Source organism: Lagopus muta, chromosome 1 (genome assembly GCF_023343835.1).
Source record: "Lagopus muta isolate bLagMut1 chromosome 1, bLagMut1 primary, whole genome shotgun sequence".
Taxonomy (NCBI): Eukaryota; Metazoa; Chordata; class Aves; order Galliformes; family Phasianidae; genus Lagopus; species Lagopus muta.
Genome location: NC_064433.1, coordinates 97,817,026 through 97,839,128, shown reverse-complemented (window position 1 = coordinate 97,839,128; position 22,103 = coordinate 97,817,026). Strand labels below are relative to the sequence as shown.

General features: G+C 42.2%; 1 long non-coding RNA gene across 1 annotated transcript; it reads left to right on the top strand.

The window, feature by feature from the left end:
* The first annotated feature begins 1,127 nt into the window (after positions 1–1,127).
* On the top strand, positions 1,128–20,157 carry LOC125689504 (uncharacterized). The gene is made up of 3 exons (XR_007375313.1): positions 1,128–3,742; positions 16,925–16,963; positions 19,944–20,157. It is a non-coding gene; the product is annotated as an uncharacterized LOC125689504 (long non-coding RNA).
* The last annotated feature ends 1,946 nt before the right edge of the window (positions 20,158–22,103 follow it).

Genomic DNA, 22,103 nt, shown 5'->3' with positions numbered 1-22,103 from the left:
GTATAATGCCACCAGGGATATTCAGCTGTGCTTTGGAGTGAAAAGATCCTTACATTTAGCTTCTGCTTAGCCTCTCTGTGAGTAGCCTTGCACCTATTTCAGAGATGAATGGCTAAGCCAAAATACAGCCACATCAAAATGCAGTATTCTAAGAAGCCAATCTAGTCTTCTAATAGCAGTACAGCTGGGAAGTAAGTTCTGAAATACGTGTGTCCTCGCTGGCTTACTTCATTTAGTTTTGATTCTACCAATCAAATAAAAACAACATGTCTATTTCTTATGAAGATGTCCTAGGGCAGTTTCCTTGGGGCACCTGAATATCACCTTTTTTTTTTCTTTTTTTAATTTCTTTTTTTTCCATTACTCTGGATGAGTTCAGGCTCTTGTAATTTCAATATGTTTATTCAGGATGTACTGTTAACACCACATAAACCTCGTTTTATGTCTACCAGAACAAACAGGCCTGTGGAGCTGAACGTATGGTATGCTAAACAGCCTTTGGAGTGATGAGAATGGTGAATGGGTGTAAATATTCTAAGAGGAATCTCACTCAAGTGAACATTCACAACATTTGCTTAGTGATTCATAGTAAACTGCTCAAAAATGCCTCATATCATCAGTGAACTCTTTGCAGGCAGCCCCATGATTGTGCAGAATCTTCTTGATCTCTGAATGCACAAAGGGTGCATGTGATGTTGACAATTTATCACAAAACAGCCTCTGGATAAAGAAATGAAAGTTTTTACTTCAGAGATTTAAAAATGAGGGGAAAAAGGTAGCAACCTGCTTGCACAGGACTTAGCAGTCCTATCTAATGCTCCTCAGTGAAACTTACATTGTGGGCACTAAGGATGGGTGCTGAAGTTCAATAAGTCCAGGTGCTGGGTCCTGTGCTTTGCCCATAACAACCCCAGGCAACACTACAGGCTTGGGGTAGAGTGACTGGATGACTGTGCAGAAGAAAAGGACCTGGGTTGGTTGGTGCTCAGCTAAGCATGAGCCAGCAGTGTGCCCAGGTGGCCAAGAAGGCCTATGGCATCCTGGGTTGTATCAGAAATAGTGCTGCCAGCAGAAGCAGGGAAGTGATCATACCTCTGTGCTCAGCACTGGTGAGGCTGCACCTCGAGTACTGTGTTCAGTTATGGTCTCCTCACTACAAGAAAGCCAGGGAGCATGTCCAAAGAAGGGCAGTGAAACTGGTGAGGGGTCTGGAGCACAGGCCTTATGAGGAGCACCTGAGGGAACTGGGATTGAGAGAGTCTGGCTGAGAGATTCTGGAAAAGAAAGGGCTCAGGGGAGACATTACTGCTATCTACAGGTACTGAAAGGAGGTTGTGGTGAGGTGGGGGATCAGCTTCTTCTCCCATTAAACTAGAAGGAATAGTCTCAAGTTGTGCCAGGGAAGGTTCAGGTTAGATATTAGGAAAAATTTCTTCTCTAAAAGAGTGGCCAGGACCTGGAATGGGCTGAACAAGGTGATGGTTACGTTACTGTCCCTGGAAGTGCTCAAGAAACACTTGTTGAGTGGTACTAAAGAACATGGTTTAGTGGGTGAAATATTGGTGGTAGGTGGATGGTTGAACTGGACAATCTGAGAGGTCTTTTCCAAGCTTGGTGATTCTATGACTCAGACAGTAGATCATATGCAGGCCTCTGTGTTGTGGAAGCCTGTATCAGCAGAAACACCTTGTGTGGTGGTAATACAAATAGACATTTACAAATAAAAGTGAAGCAAATGGTTCTTGATTGACCTTAAACATTATCAAGAAATATGGGATTTTTGAAACTGAAGAATATTATGAAAATATTTTTCTGTATAGTGCTGCTCAGCACGTTAGAGACGTGTAACACACCTGTGGGAATGTCTGTAGGGACTTAATATGCGCCTTGAGCAATGGCTAAGACATGCAGGTGATAATCGTCAATAGGATTTTATTTTCTTTTGATTATCAGAGTATCTGAGAGGGAGCATGGCACAGACTCAGGGCATAAAAATCCTTTCTGCTGGTAGATATCAATGCAGCTAGTAAAGGAGCATATGCTGATCTGAGCTCACACAGCTTGCTTTTGCTTTTTAAGGGCTGCTTCTCTTAACGAATAAAGAGATTTTTCATTTTTTCCAGATTACTTTTCTGATTAACCTACTCAGAATGTAACTGAATGCAAAACAAGCATTATTGGTTTGCTGCTGTGCCCTTTAGATAAGTGTGATGCCTGCCACTTTTACCACAAACTCAGCATGTGCTTTTGGCGCATGTCTTCCTTTGGAGACATGGAGAAATAGCTCCCCGTCCTACTCTCTAAGCTAGATGGGGCTCTATCCCCCCAGCCTTTACTGAAGCTGGTGTTATTTTTTAAGTTAGACCTTTGGATGCTAAGAAACTGAAAATTTCTGTTCAGACCTCAAGGTAATTTAGAACTTATCATAGAATCATAGAATTACTTGAGTTGGAAGGGACCTTTAAAGGCTCTTTAGTCCAACTCCTCTTCAATGAACAGGGACGTCTACAGCTAAATCGGGTTGCTCAGAGCCCTGTCCAGCCTGACCTTGGATGTTTCCGAGGATGGGGCATCCACCACCCCTCTGAGCATCCTGTTCCAGTGCCTTATCAACCTTATTGTAAAAGACTTATTATTTATTCCCAATCTAAATCTCTTCTCTTTTAAACCATTTCCCCTTGTCCTATCACAACAGCCCCTCCTTTAGATTCTGAGAGGTCGTTATCAGATCACCTCAGAACCTTCTCAAGACTGAACAGCCCCAGCTCTCTCAGCTTGACCTCATAAAGGTGTTCTGTCCCTTGGAGCATTTTTGTGACCCCTCGTTTGGATGCATTCCAACAGGTCTATGTCTCTCCTGTACTGAGAACTCCACATCCAGATACAGTACTCCATGTGAGGTTTCACCGGCACAGAGCAGAGGGGCAGGATCGCCTCCCTCGATCTGCTGGCCGTGCCTCTTTTGATGAAGCCTAGGATACAGTTGGCTTTCCAGGCTGTGAGGGCACATTGCTGGCTCATGTCCGGCTTCCAATCCACCAGTACCCCCAAGACCTTTTCAGCAGGGCAGTGCTCCACCTTTACACTGCCAAGCTTGAACTGGTAGCATGGGTTGCCACAACCCAGGTGCAAGAACTCACACTTGGATTTGTTCTCATGAGATTCACCTGGGCATGAGCCTGTCTTAGTCTCTCTGGGTCAAATCCTGTCCCTCGGCCATGTCAGCCACACCACAGAGCTTGGTATCATCCACAAGCTGGGATGTACCAAGCTGAGAGTACACTCGATCTCACTGTTCATATCATTGATGTTAAAGAGATTGAGATGTTAAAGAGATGTTAAAGAGCACTGGTGCCAGTACCAACCCCTGTGGGACACCACTTGTCACTCATCTCTGTCTGGACCTTGAGCCATTTCTGAGTATGATCTCAACCAGTTCCTCATCCATCAAACAGTTTACCCATCAAATCCACGTCTTTCCAATTTGGGAGAGAAGGATGTTGTTGGGTTATATGTCAAAGGCCTTAACTAAAGTCCAGACAGATGACATCAGTGGTTCTTCACTTGTACAGTGACATAGTTATGCCATCATAGAAAGCCACTATGTTGGTCAGGTAGGACCTGCTCTTGGTGAAGCTATGTTGGTTATTCCATATCACCTCCCTCTCTTTCATTTGCTGTGTTATACCTTCCAGGAGGATCTGATCCATGCACTTTGCTGGCACATGGGTGACGCTGACAGGTAAGTAGTTCTGTGGGTCATCTTTTCTACTTTCTTAAAAATGATTGTGTTATTGCCTTTTTGGGGGGATCTCACCTGGTCACCATAACTTTTCAAATATCATCAAGATTGGCTTGACGACTATGTCACCCAGTTCCTTCAGGACTCTGGGATGCATCTCATCAAGATCTGTACACTTATGGATGTTCAGGTTCCTCAGGTGGCCATGAACCTGATCTTCACTTACAGTGCACTGCACCCCCAGTTCCCACCTTCTTAACCATCCACTCGAGGACTGTGCGTAGAACAGTTGCTATTGAAGACTGAGGCAGAGAAGTTGTTGATATGTCAGCCTTCTCTTTGTTGTTACTGACCTGTCTGTGTTGCTCACTGGGGGGGTATGGCCTCCTTTTCTGGTTGTCTGGTTTCTGGACTTTCCTTTTCTGTTTGATGTACCTATAGAAACCTTTCTTCTTTGCATCTCTTGTCAAGTCCAGTTCCAGCTGGGCCTTGATCTTCCTGACCCCATCCCTATATAGTTTAGCAACATCACTGTACTTCTCCCAGGTTACCTGTCCCTGGTTCCACTGCTTTTGTGTTTTCTTTCTGCTCTCTAGTTTGACCAGCAAGCTGCAATTTAGCCATACCAGACTCTTGCCTTCCTTTCGTGGCATCCTTCACCTGAGGATGAGAGCTCTTTTGGCCTAAGGAAAGAGTCCTTAAAGATCTGCCAGCCCTGCTCCTCTCCCTTGTCCTTGAGGACAGATTTCCAGGAGAAACTGCATAATAGCTGTGGGTCACCACTGGGACACTGACACCTCCATTCTGTTGCCATCACTTCTTTGTCTACACGTTCGTAATGCCAGCAAAATACCATTGTTTTACAAGCTCTGCCAGACTGGAACCCACATCTAAGTCTCACTGGCAGTACCAAGGGGGACAATAAGAGGTGAAGCTATTTTGGAGCTGCTTGTTCTGGTGCTTGTTCTGTAACTTGGGAGAAGCTTTCCCAAGAGTTCCTGAAGGAAGGAAGTTCCGCCAATACTTTGGCCATTAGAATATTGCAACTTTTTTTTTCCCCAAAATGTTTAATTCATATTTGGCTCTGAAGAAAAAAATAACCCTTTTTAAAGAAATCTGTGTAAGTTTCACATGCCTTACAGTTAGCTCTGCATGTGATTTGCCTTTGGCCACACGGGAAGTCCGTGTTGTTTCACTTGCTGTGCACTACAACAGTGCTTGAATGTGTCTACAGAATTGTCCTGTATGTGTGTGCTGTGGCAAAGCAGCAACTGCTTGTCTCATGGGCCACTGTTAATGCAAGGAGAGGGGGAAGAAGGAGAGGAAAGAGGTTAGCAAGCTATAACGATGTTATTCTCAAGGACCTTTTATGTTCAAATCCCACACCCCATCAGTGTGGTTGCAGGGTGGAAATCTTAATCACCATCTGAAGCAAGAATCCAGGAAACAAAAGCCTCTATCTGTTAAAGTATCTATTCGTGCCATAGGAATAAACTATTTGCAGTACAGTTTCACTGCTTACATATTGAAACATATGGAAGCTTTTTACTTACTTCCTGGTAGTAAACACAAATTTGGTTTTGCCTTCTATTTCGTTGTACAGAAATACAAAAGGCTGTTTGGTTGGTCTGAAAGTAGGCTTGAAACTCTGAAAGAAAATAGTTTAGGTAATCTCTGCATGTAGTAATTCTTTTTCTCATACTACCAAATGTTAACTTTCATGCTATTTTTTCCCTTCCTCTTCCCTACTATTTTCAGTCCTTTTATCTTATTTTTATTCTATCCAGTCGCCCAGTCATCACTTATGAATGGCAGAAAAGGCAAGGGGAAAAAGTATAGATATTTTTAGACAAAAACCTGCTTTGAAATATGCACTTGTCTAAGGTACTACAGTATAACTGTGCAGAGTATTGCATCCTGCTCTCTCCTACTGACAGCATCCACCCAAGGCATTGTGTAATTCCTGTGCACTAAGAAAGGTGATGACCTGTAACAACATCTACTCCCAGTATCTTTCCTTTAGAGCGCTGCTTACTGTGGCAGAAAGAAGCAAAGTGCAAGTGACAACACTTTTTATTTTTTTCCACCAAAAATGTTGGGATTTAAGAGTTTAAAAGTGACACAGAATAAAAGGTACAAGTACACGGATGGAATAAGAGTAGGGCTATGAAGAAGGAGAAAGAGGGAGTCGCTTCTTGTTTTTCTTTGAACGTGTCCTCAGCACAGACGGGCTGGCTGCCTATGGCCTGCTCCTGTGCTGTGCCACCACCTGCTTCCCAGAGGACACAGCAGCGGTGCAGGCAGTGGTTGCTCCCCGTGGGCCAGGTGCTGCCGTGTGTACGAGAGGTGACGCAGAGAGCTGCAGGCTGCTGGCGGTCACTCGCTGCTCACAGAGCCCTGGCAGATGCTAAGGGATCAAGAAAGCACTGAAATCCTCTCCTGAAAAATGTGAACAGCCCAAGAGCCATCCCAGATTTCTTCATGGCATGGGTTTGCGGTTATTAATTTAAAAGCAAAAGGAATAATGGTGTAGAAGCGGACAGCAGCTATTGTGCTGAATCTTTCAAGCTTTCATCAAAGGTCTAAGGATAAATCCCAGTTACATAAATAGATGACTTTTCTTTTTATATCCAGTGACTTCCGTGGATTTGTTTTTTTTCATTATTGTTCTCCCACATCTGCTTAGCACTTGAAAACTTCATTCACTTTGGTAAGAAAGGCATTATTGCCATCTCCTTGTCATCTTTGTTCTTCTTCTTACGTAAACACTGATGCTGTGCTTATGCTAGAAAAAGGCGGCTCATCATCCCGTTTGATTTCAAACTATGTCTGTAATGTGCCACAGCTCTGCAGGCAAAATGTCTCCTGAACAAGAGCAGGAACCTCCTGCTTGGAACAGAAGCCTCCTCTGACCCGGCTGCATGCTGCTCATTGCCATTGGAATGATGTGGGATACCAAGCACTGTATACATTTCTGCCTAGTTCAGTTCTAGTATCTCTCAGTTTGGACCAAGGGGATACGCAGATTTTTGGCAGTACAAACACAGCATAGCATGCAGAAGTAGCAGCTGGCTTCCAGACATCCACTATGTTCATGTTACCCTGCATAAAAGGCAAAGCTGTGCCAGGTGCCACTCTCTGAGCATATGCCCAGTTAGCCCAAAGCAAACATGATTGCTCTGGAGCTGTTTCTTTTGATGTGGGATGTGACTACCTGCAGTGTGGACCATTCTTTGCAGGAAACCAGAGGATTCTGTGTACCTCTTCTTGGTGCACTGTTAGGTTTTTCTGGACTGGGAGCCATGAGGAAAAGAATTGGATAAACAAGAATGGCACATGTGGGGATAAATCCAGTCTCTGGAGCGAGCACCCCAGTCAGAAGGTAGTGAAGAAAAAAGCCTCAACTTCTCTCAAGAAAGCTGTCAGAACCAGGAGACGATTAGAGCAGTATCTTGGTCAAAGAAGGAGCATTTGTAAAGATGTTCTGTGTCTGTTTTAGACATCATGCAAATTCCTGTTGTGGTAGGTCTCATCTGGGATCTGGCAGGGTGTAAATGAGGCACCAAGAAGGGGCCACAATAGATGAGTTCCTCTGGCTACTGCTGCTTGGTATGGTGGAAAGTCCACAGTGCCAGCTGAGTAGATGGTAGCATCCTGAGCCTTGAGGGAATGATGCCGGGGTTGGGCTTGCTGAAAAAGTCCAGGGTAAAATGGAGCTGCAGGATAAATGATGTGGTACCAGGATGCCTTGCCATAGCTTCTGAGCAAGGATGTTACAGAGTCAAAAAGATACAGCTCCTGTAAAAACCAAAATCCCTATTTACTATTTTTCAGTAGCAGAAATTACAGCTGCTACATCACTCTTTTCTCAAGGTCAACAGCCATCACTGCAATCTTTCTGCCATAAGCAAGGGTTGCTGGGTAGCTGGGTAGTTCTTGCTACAGTATTGGGAAATAAAGAGAAGGAGTAATGTAAATCAGGCTGAGTTTGAACCCTGGCACGACTGGCAGCATTACCTGCCACTATCTTCACAAGGAGAGGAAGGACAGTCACCAAACTGATTCACAACTCACAGGTTTGTGTTGCGGTTGACTGTAGGTCTTCATAAGATTTCAGGTGGACATCTGGTCGTCGAGAGTTCTCTGTTAAGCAGGCCTAAAAAGATTTTTCCTTGTTTTAAGGAGAGTTTAGTGCTAGTGGAATATCTGTACATGGACCTAAGATAAACAAGAGGATATCAATTGCCCTATATCAAGTTTTGTTGTGTTAGAATGCACAGCTTGTGATTTGGTCCTATTGCACAGAATACCTAAATGTGAAGATTCTTTCTGGTTGGGAAAATCCCTAGACATGATGGAAATGCTGTGCTCTGGTAACCTGTCAGAAATGTCTTTGCAAGTGAAGGATCACAGAGCACAGGGCAAACTCCACAGCTCCTGTCTCTTTTGCTTCCTGTCTCTGCAGCACTTATTTAAACTGCACTCTGCAACCCTTCCCTTGTTTTGGTCATCTCACCTGGGATCCTGGAGTAAAAGTAGGTTAAAATGTGCAGGCAAGAAAAATATTTTGGAAATACAAGTCAATTACAAGGCACTAAATGAGCAAATTTAAAAGCTAGTGAGGATAAAGAAAATGTTCAGTAACTGAGAGAGTAACTGAGGCGGAAGCAGGGTAGCAGCAGTGATTTTTACCTGAAACCCAAGGAAGCTGACCCTAGGCATGTGGCTGCATTGCAGATATAACCCCTAATAGACTTGGACAAGCACATAAGACCTTGCAGCAGTGAAAGAGCCCTATTGTGATTATATCAGCTTGTGGGAGCTTTATGTCTGTTTTTTCTCAGCTGGGCTACACCTTACTGTGTTTTCCCCAGCATAAAGCTCTTTCACTTAGGCTTAGTTCCAGTGCTCAAGATTTCAGTGTATTTTTAGCACACTGTTTGTTTATTATCTGCCATACATTTCTTATATCTACAGAAGGGCATGTTAAACATGGGGCCTTCTGTCTAGAATAGATTTTGTTAAATGACACAGTCAGTGCTTTTGTGCTTTCTGATAACGTAGGGTGGGGAAACTTTCCTAGGAAAAATAAAAAGGAAGAAAATCTCTAAATTTGGCTAAATGTGTCTCCAGTTAATCCAAAATGCTTGCATTTATTTGCTAAATAAGAAATTTCAGTACACAGAATTACTTCAATGTTTCTTTCCATGGAGAGCAATGTGAGTGAACATGTGTCCATACAGCACACGCAGAAGACTGGTACAATGACTCATGTAGACAAAGGGAAAAAGGAGGAAGCTGACAGTGCAAGGGCTGATATTTAAAACAGCAGGGGTATACAATGAGCATTCTTGTAGAGTGGCCATTATTTGTTAAATACAGAGTGATTGGAGCTATGCAAGATATAACGAGACATGCTTCAAGGAATTCGCAGCCTATTACAAACTCAGAAGCAACATTGGAAGCGTATAAAGTACATTAAGTGCTGGTACAAGTTAGCAGTAGCAAAGGAATCCGGCTGAGGTAATTGTTGAAAAGTATTGTGAAAGGAATAAGTTCAGAGAAGGAGGGGGGAAGTCATCTGAGGTGAAATTCTTTGGAAGACTGAAGTGGACCTGGCACCAGTTCCTCTGCGTGGGGTGGATTTTATCCCTGACACTGGAGAAAGATGACTTCCCATCTGAAGTGGCTGTCAGGGAGAGGAGGGCAAAGGGGAAGCAGGTTGAACCGGTGAGAAAGGGCGTATGGCGGGACCTGTGGGTGATTTTTGAAGGCAGCAGAAGAAAAGAGAAGGAGAAAGGGGAAGAGGGGAAAATACGCATGTGTGGAACTACAAAATAACTGACCTTGCCTTGGAGCTAGTCAAGAAACACTGTTTATAGGTGATGCTGAGACGATTCTCAGGAGTTCATTCTCAGCTCATTCTCAACTTTCAGTATCTTCTGAAATTTGGTAAATTGTAAATAAAGTACAAATAAAGAAGGAGAAAGATTCATTTGAATGGTAAATTCACTACCCAATACTGGCATTCCTTATTTCTAGAGGAGGGATGTTGAATGTTAACTTGAAACAAGAATGCTTATCTATAGTCTATGCCATGGAGGTGATTTGAAAAGGGGCCTTTCACTGTGGGGTTCCCCAGTAATCCCTCGAATAAACATCCACTGAACTCAGGCATAAACATGGAGAAAAAAACTGAAGATTGTTGAGAGAGGAGAACAAAACACTTTCTTCAATACATAAATAGTTCCAAAATATGTATTGCGGTGTTTGTGCACCGTTGGATAAAAGGTCTGTGTTCTTGGAAATGCTTCTTGTGCCCAGGCCAACTCACAGCTAGGGTATTTAGGTATTTGCACAGATAGGCAGGCAGAGCAGTATGCAGAGCTTTACATATTGGCCTTGAGAGTTTAGCAGAGAAGTGAATGTCATCTGGATCTGAAAAATGAGCAGCAGCGAGGTAAAATCAGGAAAGGCTACATGAAGCAAGCTGACTCCAAGTCCCTCAGTGCTACCTTTGTTTATAGTCTGCTGCTTTTAGCTAGCAGAGATGTGTCGTCTGGTGTGTGGGTGGTCCCTGCACTGTAACCGAAGGCTAGGTTTTGCTTAGTGCTGACACTGCCATCTTATTGCTGCAAATGGAAAAAAAAAAGTAATGAGACTTTCTACCAGTGAATTTTGGGGAATTTTCATAATTTCTGGTTGCAAGGAACAAGAAAATGACAAAATGCAGCTGACACAGTTGTTGGCAGGCTTTCAAGCTGACCATGGTTTTACACAGAGCCTGATGAAGTAGATGACCTTAGCATCTATATCACTTGTGAATGGACCTATACATGCCTTCTTTCCTTCTATAGCACAGTGTGCTCACTGCATCTGCAGTTCTGTACAGTGGAGCCAAGCAGCTACAGGTAGCAGATGAGCCTCGTTGTTCACTACAACAAACAGAGAAAAGGGGGAGGATGGTTTTTCTTCAGGTCTTCAGGCCATATATTTCAGGAAAAATTTTTTTTGTTCTTTCTTAATTGACCTAAGAACCCCTTCTGGCCTTTAGACTGCATTTAGATATGATGTTTGGGACTGGGTGATCCTAATGGTCTTTTCCAATCTTAATGATTGCGTGATCCTATACAAATTTGGGTAAATCACATGTTGTTCTTCAGGTATTGTATTAATTCAATGAAATTAACCATCTTGACAAAAAAACATGCTTTTACCACAGGCTTGTTTCACATTTTCCAGGGACTCCCAGAATCTCTATGGCCCCAAGTAGAAAAATGTAAGATGTAGAGGGACAGTCTCTAATGAGTATTCATGTTTTATGAGTAAAAGATGCAGGAATACTTGCTGAAAGGAAATATTTTGAAACAATTTAGATTTAATTGTATGCCAGATGACTTTTCACCTGCTTAACACGCTAGTTAATGTAAATATATCTTCTATGTTTCTCCTCAGCAAAATCTGTTTAGAACAACCTACACAGATCTGGAAACACAGTGCTGCACTTGGGGAGAAAAACTGCATCTGTGGACTGCTGTCCCTGCCAGATTACAGGAGTTTATTACTCTTAGGGGAAAGCTTAATAGTCTGTTAATTGAGAAGACAGAAGATCTTTTACACTTGGCTGCACACTATTATTAGGAGCATTGCAATAAAGGGAGCAAAGCTTACCCTACATATTCAAGCAAAGTTTTGCAAAATATGTTTAATAGGATAGTGATGCATTATCCATGCTATGGTAACGTGGTTCTCTTCAGAGTACAAAAGGCCTCGTGGTAATAAAAGCATTGATTACAGTCAGGGTTCTGTTGTGTGAGGACTGATGCTATGAGAAGAGCTGTGGTGGTTCTCATGGTTCAGACTTTATCGACAGGTTGCAGAGTTGTAACTCTCTTACACCACAGTGGTGTAAAGTTAGGCCTAACTTGCAGAAAATTACCAATTTATCCAAAATCTTGCTGCTCTTTAAACTTTGAATCCAGACTGCGAGTTTGGAGTGAAAGCTGAGCTCCTTAAAGACACAAAATAATTTGTTCCAGGGTTTTGTCGCTTTGTGTGCACGCAAAACTGTTGCGGCTGTTCAGTGTGATCTAATGTTACCATGATTCACGCATAGTGGCACTGGTACCATGACAACTCCAAATTCAGCCATGCTTGTGAATCTCAATCTCTTTTATAATTCTCTCTTTTTTTTTTTTTAAATGTACGTTGTTATTCTGAATTCCTTCTGCGGATTTTAATGCCAGCTGTTACTGCCTCAAATGCCCTCTTCTCCATGCAACCCTTCTGAGAAAGTATGTGCTTGTGGGGGCACGGAGTGAGCGTTCACAACCTGTGCATTTTTCAAATCCTGAGGTCTCTGAAGAAGCTTTTTTTTATGCTCCTAATTAAAAATAAAAAATAAAAATGGGGCTTCTGTGCAAGAATGATTTGCATTTGGTGTAACACTACAGCCGTGCTGCCTTTTGCAGCTGAGACACTGGAGACAATAAGGAGTTTTATTAGGAGAGGAATTTCAATTGAGGATAACATTAACTTCTGCTTACTATAGAATCATAGAACCATAGAATGGCCTAGTTTGGAAGGGATCTTAGAGATTATTGAGCTCCCAACCCCTGCCATGAGCAGCCAACCACTAGATCAGGCTGCTCGGGACCCCATCCAACCTGGCCTTGAACATCTCCAGGGATGGGGCATCCACCGCTTCTCTGGGCAGCCTGTGCCAGTGCTTTACCCCTCTCTGAGTACTTCTTCAAGTGTAGATAGAAGCACAGGAGCTGGCACTGTTGAGGTAGAGTGTTGGTCTTGTCAAGTTGCCATGAACCTGGCTGAGTCATTGCTGTCACTAAATTTCCAGTATTCTCTTCTGTGAAATGGTTCATTTAAGCATACATACAAGCAAAGCCATTGTGACAAGTTGTTTTGGGTATAGACTTATCTAGCAGCCAGACTCCAACAGCTGCATCCTGAAGTATCACACAGCCAGATCTCAGCCTGCTGCATCAGCCTGATGACTGCAGGAGCTCCATAGGGAGTGGTGGGACAGGCCTGGTCTGGGCAGCTGCAGGGCTGTGGCAAATAATGGCTGTCAGATGGACCTCTGCAGCATCTTTCCTGCTGCAAGGCACCAGCAGTGCATTTGGTGGTGGTGTCAGAGTGCACTGGGAGATAGGTGAAATGTTCTTGTAGGACATGCACATTCCACTGACATCATTTTTAAGTTCTAAGGCAGGAGAAGAAGCCATGTGAGCCAAGATGAAGAATAGGGACTTTTAAAACCTGTCTTTTGAATGTGTTTTTTAAAAATGTGCAGCATATCTGTTGTGTTTTGTGATTAGTAACAAGTAGTCTTGTGCTTCCTGATCCAAATTCTGTCAACTCTGGCAAGAGCGTGTGGAATTTATTTTGGACTCACTTGGATTATGTCAAGCCATTTCACACCCTCATGCCCTGGCACCGAATGTACCAGTACACAGCTCCAGCTGGGTCATGCTGCTGCTCTGACCAGGTCAGACACGGTGCAGCCTTAAAAAACAAACAGGTGTCCACTGTGAGAACGTGCTGCAGTCAACAATGTGCCCTCCTCTCCTGGGAGCAAGAAGGTCGCTGTGTGGCACTGCAGGAGAAGGCTTTGGAGGCCAGGGGCAATTTGGGGTTGCTCAAAAAGGTGTGAATGGGGCTTCAGAAGAGTGGTCCTGCTGAGTGTAACTCTTTTTCACAAATGTCTTGACTAAGTCTCACAGCCAGCTGAATCAGCACCGTGTCTTGAGATGCTGATAGGAAGAAAAGTCAGATAACACAACTTGTATGGCATCTCTACCATGCCCAACTCTATGAACTACTGAAGAGCTGAGATGATAGCCTAAGGAAGATTGACAGCTGCTAGAGCTGCCATGGGGAAATTTGGAATAGGACACTCACAAAATATGTGAGACAGTGAACTAGCTGATACTTCATGACCAATGTTTTACAGCCCCTCTTTCTTGAAGAGGGTGAGTCGGTGCTGGGTGTAGGGAAATGACAATACAGTCACCATTGTCATCAGTCATGGAGGAAGCCCAACAACACCATGCAGGTCACAAACAGAAATGTGCCCTACAAAGGAAGCGTGTTGGTGTCTGAAACTGCTGTTCTTTTTCATGCTGGTGGAACTTAAGTCTACACAGCTATGTCTGCAGAGAAGCATGAAAATTCCTTGCAAGAAAATCTTGTGATAACAGTTGGCATGCTTTGCAGGCCAGAGATGCTGACAGACAGCTCTCAGAAAGTGAACAGGAGCACTAAACGAGAATATTAACATCTACCCACCAGGAATGGAGTACTGGGGCTGCACTCTGCAACTGAAATGAACTGACAAAGCCTGCGAATGTGAAGTAGTCAAAGGTTTGCATCTCTCTAGGCAACTTGACAGCCCTATTGTGTAATACTCTCGGTGGCTGCTCTTTCCCCATGTGCTTGATCCATTGCTGCAAATTGAATGAATGCCTAGAGAGGCTGTCAGCTGGTGGGATTTTAAAGGAAAAAAAAAAAACAACAACAAAACAACAACAACAAAACTTTGCTGTTATTCTTATTTTGCATATACTTATTTTAATATATTTAGATGCAGAAGTACTTAACTGCATAAAGCCACAGATGTCTGAAAGCCTCTCAGGGATGACAGCATGCATGGATGACATTGTAGCCTGGAACACTGCTTTTTGTCTGCATTAGGAATGACTACAATTAGTAACGGAAATTGAAGACGGGAAACCACCTACGCTGATAAGAGATTTACTACAGATGGAGCCGTGCACAATAATTCTGAAAACCAAGCAATATTTAACATTCAGATAAAATGAAGATAAGTCTGAAATTCAGCCACTCAAAGGCAGTTTAAAGTAGGTCAGTGAGTTTAAACCCAGCACTGCAGTTTCAATAACTCACAGAAAGTGTCTGCATATTTTTCAAAACCCAGGCGCTGCCTAAAGCCATTGCTTTGCAGCAAACCCAGAAGTTGACTGAACATCCAAAAGTCTGATCCAAGACTTTCCAATGCTGCAATAACATAGAAAATGAGACTACATCATTATCCTTTTTTAAGAAGTGTCCAGTCAGGGAAAAAAGTAAAAGGGTTAAGCTTCAGCTGACACAGAACTTGCTTCTAACATGAGCTTATTAGGAGCAAGAATATGCCTCTGTGAGAGCAAGACAAGCATTAAGCTTGGCTGTGGCCTTTCAGTGACAGCATTACACTCCTCTTTGGGCTTTGTGCAGTTTCAAGATGCTTTCTTCTGGCACAGTCTTGTCCATCACTTCCTTGATCAAAGGCAGAGCCCATATGCCAGGGCTACCAAAAGCCTATCTGCATGTGACAAGGTCAGTACTTTGTTGCAGATGGTGGAGGAGAAAAGGTAGCAAGTATTCAGTTTCCAGTGGATGGTGTAGGCAGTCTGACATAGGTAATGGCTACCTGAGAGCAGGCTAGGGCAGAGCTATCAGATGCAACTGTTCTGGTCACCATTAGAAAAAACATGTTGCAGGGTCCCTGTTGGCTCACATGGACTCAATTCTTTTAATAAAAATAGTTAGTGTTAATTTTGCTGGAGAACAGTTGCACTGGCCAGTTGCTGGGGCTGGCATGTGGCTTCTCCCTTCTTGCATTTCAGAAAAGTTGGTATTTCTTCCCTCCTGAAGACACAGAAACTTCTGTTTTTGGCATGATGTTTCTCTGTGGGTCTTCAGACCAAAACAAGGGAATTGGTCAAAAAGAAAAAAGAAAAAAAAAACAGAAAAAAACCCAACCGCAAATAAAGTGAAACTGTGTTGCTGGCTGGAATCCTTAATCTCTCCTGATAGCACAGGAAGGCTTGTAGACTTCCACAGCAAAGGACTCAGGTTGGTATTTAAATTTATTTGAGAAGAAATCAACCTAAAAATATAAGTGAAGACTGATGCTGTTTTTTAGGTTAGGTCTGCCTTATTTAGTGAGCCTCGTTACATGTTCAATGACATAAAACCAGGTGGCAGTTGACACACTAAACCAGTCTAAACGGGTCACAGTCTGCTCCAATGTCAATCATTTGCCTGAGGTCAGGAAGTAAAAGTAGGCCATGACTTCATTTCTAAAAACATCAGATTCATTTTTGTTCCTTGTTAGTTTTGTTCCACTCTCCTGTTAAAATACAGTGGTCACGTGCATCCCGTGTGAGCAGCTGAACTCGAGAATGTGTCTGCAGGAGGAAGCCGTGCACTGGATTGCTGCTGCTCCCGGTGCAGCGCCCACCCTTCCTTCTTCTGGCTGCAGCAGGGCGGTTGTTTATTATCCCTCCTGCTTCCAGCAAAAAAGCTTTTCAGATTTCACAGAACAACTCTCTCAAGCAGCTCTCTTTATGTATGCCAACGGTATACAGAGTTGTGAAACATGCTTACGGGGATAAAAGTCTTAGCTAATACAACGGTACGATGCTCTTTTCTTTGATGCGGTTCTGCCAGTATGCATTACCTGATAGACACCTGCGGTGCCTCTTTTTCAGCAGGGTAATTACAGTAATACATATCTTAGCTGAAGTAGTTTTCTGGAAGCATAACATATAAAGCAGCCATCCAGAAACAGAGAGAAAACAAGAGAACCATTGTAAAACTGCATTTTCCAGCAAACAAAAGCATAGATTATGTCCACTGAACAGCGCTTAATTGTACAATCCTACCAGGTTCATTCCTTGGTTTCCTATCTGCAAGTAATTACTCCTTAGGGAAGAAAATATACATATTTCTTGAAATATCAAAATACAAAATAGAGATATTTACTTTTTTTTCCACGTCCATTTCAGCTGTAAGGCCAGAAGTTAAAGAGCAGGGTTCTCCTTTTCAATCCCATGCTATAATAGAGTGAAAGCACTGATGCGGCAAAAGAGAATCGGCCTGAGATTTTTGCACAGGGGACATACCCCAACCTGGGTTTCCTTTAGTATGCAGCACCATTTTTTCTGTGTGACACTTCATCGTGTCAGTGATGCTTTCACCAGGTATTTGGGAGGCTTCTGCAATAAAAACATGGATGACTGCTAAATCAAGTGAAAATTCAACACAATCCTTTTAGATAAGATGATGAAGAACCCCTGACACAAGACTTTCAGTGATAATTTTCTATTGCATATTAAATAAAATTACTTAGAATAATACTCCAATTTTTAATTCCAGGAAGCTGCATGGATCATCAACATTCCTAAAGGATCTGAGGTAAATTCAATTATTGAGAAATGTTTCACCTGGTAGAGAAAAGTTGAGTGCCAGACATTACATTATTGAATGTCTGTTTATTGATTTCTGAGGAGTTATCCTATTATAGTTCTTTTATCCTGCTAAAGACTGCCTCACACGTTTTTGAAAAACTCTTCAGGTCTGAGCAGCCATACTGAAGGAGCAACTCACGTGGTCTAAATCGGCATGAGAAAAACAAAAAACAAGAACACCAAACCTTTTTAAAATTTGTTGCCAGTTGGGAAATAAGGTTTAAATTTGACAAGGGTCAAAACTGGTTTAAGTATCTTAAATATTCTTCTCAATGGAAAGAAGTGAACAAGCAGAAAACTTGTGTGAGGCAGTTCAAATCTAGGGAAAACAAAGAAACAAACAAACAAACAACTGCCATGAGAATGTTAAGGGAGACATTTTTGTGAAACTGAGATGGAATCGTTCCAAAATCTGGTACGTACCGCAGTACAAACTGGCTTTTAATGATGTCTTCCATTAACGGTTGTCCATATCACAATTCTGTGTGAATCAGTAAATTCGAATATAGCACAGTATGAGGTCTGTATAGCTGTGATGTCGGATAAGTAATTTCATTAATGATTATAAAGTGATCTGAAAGTCCCCAGTGGAAATGTCAACTACACAGGCACTCTGTGACTTCAGCACATACACCATTTCTGTTGCATATGGAGATGCCAGGTTCTCTTCCAAAACTACCACTGTTGAAAGAGATATGGGAAATATCATATAACTTCAGTCAGTACCCAGACAGAGGTGGCCACTTGCTGGGATGGGCGGCAGGAGAGAAGGTGCTCTTTAGGCCATAGGCTTCAACTGTGGGTGATGGAAACTGGCTCAGTAAGGCCTTTGAGTTATGAGCATGACTTTGGAGATGAGTCCTGTGCTGCTTTTCATCCAAAATTGACATATTTGCATATGAACTATTGCTTGACCTCTTCTAAATAATTGATTGCCACCTGCCATAGGATGGGAAGCAACAATTCCATCTCTTCTTCTTTCCTGTTTCCAGTAAAAGAAACTCATGGTCAAACAGAATACCATTTCTTTTAGCACGAGGATCATCTCTTTCCCCATGGTTCATTCAAAGTATGCCTTTAGTGTGTGTTTACATGCTAGAAAACAAACAAATGATTTCTCCAATTCCATATGTCTGAGTACAAACCTGACTTGGCCATAAGTTAAAAAAAAGCAAACAAACAACCACAAGCAAACCTTAGGGAAAGAGATTTTGTGATTCACTGTTCTATAAATGCCTTCTCATTTTTGCAAAACAAAGTGCTAGCGCTTCTTGTTACCGGTTAGGATGACCTCACATGATCTGTTTTAAAAAGAAGTGCTTTTTAGACATATATGAATCTCAGATGCATGCTAAAGCTGGTTGTAGGAGTGTTTGGTGGAGACTGCAAACTAAAATGAGGTAATTGTCCCAGTCAAATTGTTGATTACTCATTTTTCTGTCTTTCCTTTATAGGAACGCTCTCCAAGGTTATGTATTTTAGGATCATAAGTGTAATTGTATCCTCAGAGCATATCAGTTCAGTTTATGTAGAGAGCATCATGGCATGTGTCATATGAATTCATTGAGTTGAGTGCTGTGCTGGTCTGCTGTTGTTCAGACTATCAGTAGTTTGCTTGTAAGTGTAAGAGAATGATCTCTGTTAAGATTTTCAGCCAGTAGATAGAAATCATCAGACCTTTTCCTTGGTCTTATTGTGCTGTTGATAACATTGTGACAGGAAAGGAAACTGATCTATTTTGTTGAGTTCATTGAAGATCAGTTTTAGAACTACTTCAAAATGAGCAATCATCTTCTATTCACAGAAGCAGTTTTCAGAAAACAACTGAAAACTTTGCTTTGTAATCACAGCTTAGGATCCAGCATTGAAAAACCAATCTAATTTTTAATATGGTCTTTAATGGAAGTGAAGATTTGTATTGCAATGTGCCACCATCTCAGTGTCATAACTGTACATGTTTTCAGTGAAAAGTAGTAGTGACTTGAACATAATGAAGGTATGAGGAGGGAAGATGTTGCTCTGAAAATCTATTTTGGACGTCAAAGAAATGTGAACAGAAGAGGTAGAACATATTAGATCACTGATCACTTTCTGCAGAGCCCTTAAAAGTCAATAGGAATTGCTGGATTGGATGCCATCAACCAAGCTTAGAATGAAAGCTTAATGAAAATATCGTCATAAGCAAACAGAAATTATGTTTGATGGTTGTGTTCACAAGGATATTACATTTCATGGAGACTCTTAAAAACATTACTTTTTCAGCAACTAGATGGAAAAAATATATCCTAATATGCTTTATATCTATTTTCCAGGGCCCACACTATGAATTGCAGCACTCTGATTCATCCAAGAATGAGAAAGTCCAGCTAGTGTTCACACATTTCTCTCAAAACTGCTGAAGTGTTGTATAACTGAGATAGTTATTAAGTTATTTTTGTGTACTAAGACAGTCACTTGGAACTTGTTGTGCTTGAGGGCAAGTTACTGTAACTGCCGTTGGGTCAGGTTTTTGTTTATTTCAGTTCATGTTGTGCTAGACCTTCATTTGTAGAGCTGGTTCAAATCTATATCTCTATATATTTTTAACTACTAGTGCAATCTCCAGTTAAGCAGAAGGGCTGACATTTGCATTCATGTAGGTGTGTATGTAAGATTCGTTCTTGGCAGTAGTGAGTTGTGAGCTTTCCTCTAGGTGTGGTAGAGGCAAATGCTTATTTCTCATTTGTTGTGCAGTGTGAAAAAACTGATTTGTGCTCTTAAGCCTACAGGTTAAGGCTTCCTATTCAGCAGAATATGTACTATGGCTGTTGCTGCTTTTTTGTGATGAAGGGCATTTTCTTGGGTGTCTGTGTGCTCTGATGACTAAGTCAGACTAAGGGAGACAGCAAATTATGAACATTTACCATAGGGGCTTTTCTTTTTTCCAGGGTTACTTTATTAAAAGTCATGTTAGAGTGAAGAGGCAGTGGAGCCATTTCAGCCCATCTTCAAAAGAGTGAGTGAAAACTTTGTATTTTTCTTGTCTGACTGATGGAACTATTTTGGCAGATCCTTCATGACTGAGCATCCTTTATTACAGAGCTCACTGCAATCTATGGTGGAAAATAGAAAAATAACACAACATATATTGTATGTTTTACCTTGTTTACAGGAAACCAAGGCTATATTCACACTCATGAAAATTAATACAATCCACTATTCCAGCCTTCCTTGAAGAAGCCCCAGGGACATAATAGACCTTAATCATCCTCTAATGGAACAAAACCTCCTCCTCATGGACCATGCTACCTCTGAGCAACTGTACCCCTTTCCAGTCCTGTTCCTAGCCCAGTCTTCTTGTCGTCCTGGCATAACCCCTTAGATAGCCCCTGGCCCCTGTCCAACTCCTTCACTGCATACTAGTGTTGCCAGTGGGCCCCACTGCTGTCCCCAGTTCTGCCCTCTGCACTTTGGGTCTAGAGGGTGAGGGCTAGTGGTAACCTGGGCTGCATTAGACTGAGTGTTGCCAGCACATCAAGGTAGGTGATCTTTCCCTCCTTCAACACTGGTAAGGCCACACTAGTGCTACATCCAATTCTAGGCTCTCTAGTACAAGAGAGACATGGAGCAACTGGATTGCAAGCAGCAAAGAGCCACAGAGGTGATGAAGGAACTGGAATACTTCTTGTCTAAAGAAAGGCTGAGAGATCTGAGACTTTTCAGCCTAGAGAAGAGAAGGTTCAGAAGGCATCTCTTTAGTGTGTATAGATAACTGAAGGACAGATGCAATGAGAATGGAGCTAGGTTCTTTTCAGTGGTGCCCATTTACAGGACAAGAGTCAATGGGCACAGACAGGAACACAGGGGATTCCCTCTGAACAACAGGAAGCACCTCTTTGCTGTGAGGGTCTTGGGGCACTTGCATAGATTGTCTAAAGAGGCTGTGGAATCTCCATCTCCTTTGGAGATACTCAAACAGTGTCTGGCCATAGTCCTAGGCAACCTACTCTAGGTGCCCCTGCTTGAGTGGAGATGTTGGAAAATATGACCTCCAGAGTTCTGTTCCAACCTCAAAAACTCTTGACTAATTCTGTGTGGAAGGGCTCATCCTGGGGGACAGATTCCATGCATGACATAAACCAACAATTCCATCTCTCACAGCACAGCTGTGTGCAGAAAAACAGTCATCACATCTTAAAGAAACCTCACTTGTCTTGCCCAAAATTGCAATTAGCTATTTTGAAAGCAGACATCAAAATGGACTAATGCAAAATATGAAGAGACTACCTAACAGGTTCTTTGTTAAGCACAGCTTACTTGATGAACTTCACAAAGACCCTTATGGGCTCAAGAAGCAGGAACATTATAGGAAGGGTGTGATATGACTCAGGCAATCCTTTGGGACATGAAAGATGCATGGTAGAAAGATAAGACAGAGGACAGTCAATCCCTTATTGGCTCATACAACAACAAAAATATTTCTGCAAAGATGTATATGTGGAGTGCTGCCATTTCTATCTTTCACCCCTATTACAGATCTTGGGGTAACATTTTGTGTGAGGAAAGTTGACCCTGGCACTTCAATAAGGTCTTTTCCCTTAAGACTCCTCACCTTCATGCAATGATCAAAATTATGAAATAAAAATCCTATATATAATAATGCTACAAGAAGATATGACCCCAAGGATGATAGGACAGCTGCTAGCATGCTTAAGTATGGGAGCAAAAGGCTGTTGTCTGTTGTCCTTTGACTATTCACTAGAAGCTATGAAAAAGAAGAAGTGGTGGAAGCATTTAAGAATGCTTTAATTGCATATCTATGGAAAAAGAAATATGACTGCCCATTATGTAAGAGTAATCTGGCATCTTCCTCCTATTTATACTTTGGAAATATTAGTTCAGATTGTTCATAACATGAGCTCATCCTTCTGATATAGTGGTGCCTCATGACCAGGCAGTTTCCAGACTGTCTGTGGTAACACTGAGATCATTATACTTGGACAGTCAAGCTTAGGAAAAGCAGAAAGATTATGAAAAGTTCAGTACTCAGCAAGATAAAGATTCATCTTTGTTCAGTGTTTTGGCCTGGAGTGTCTAATAGTAGATGC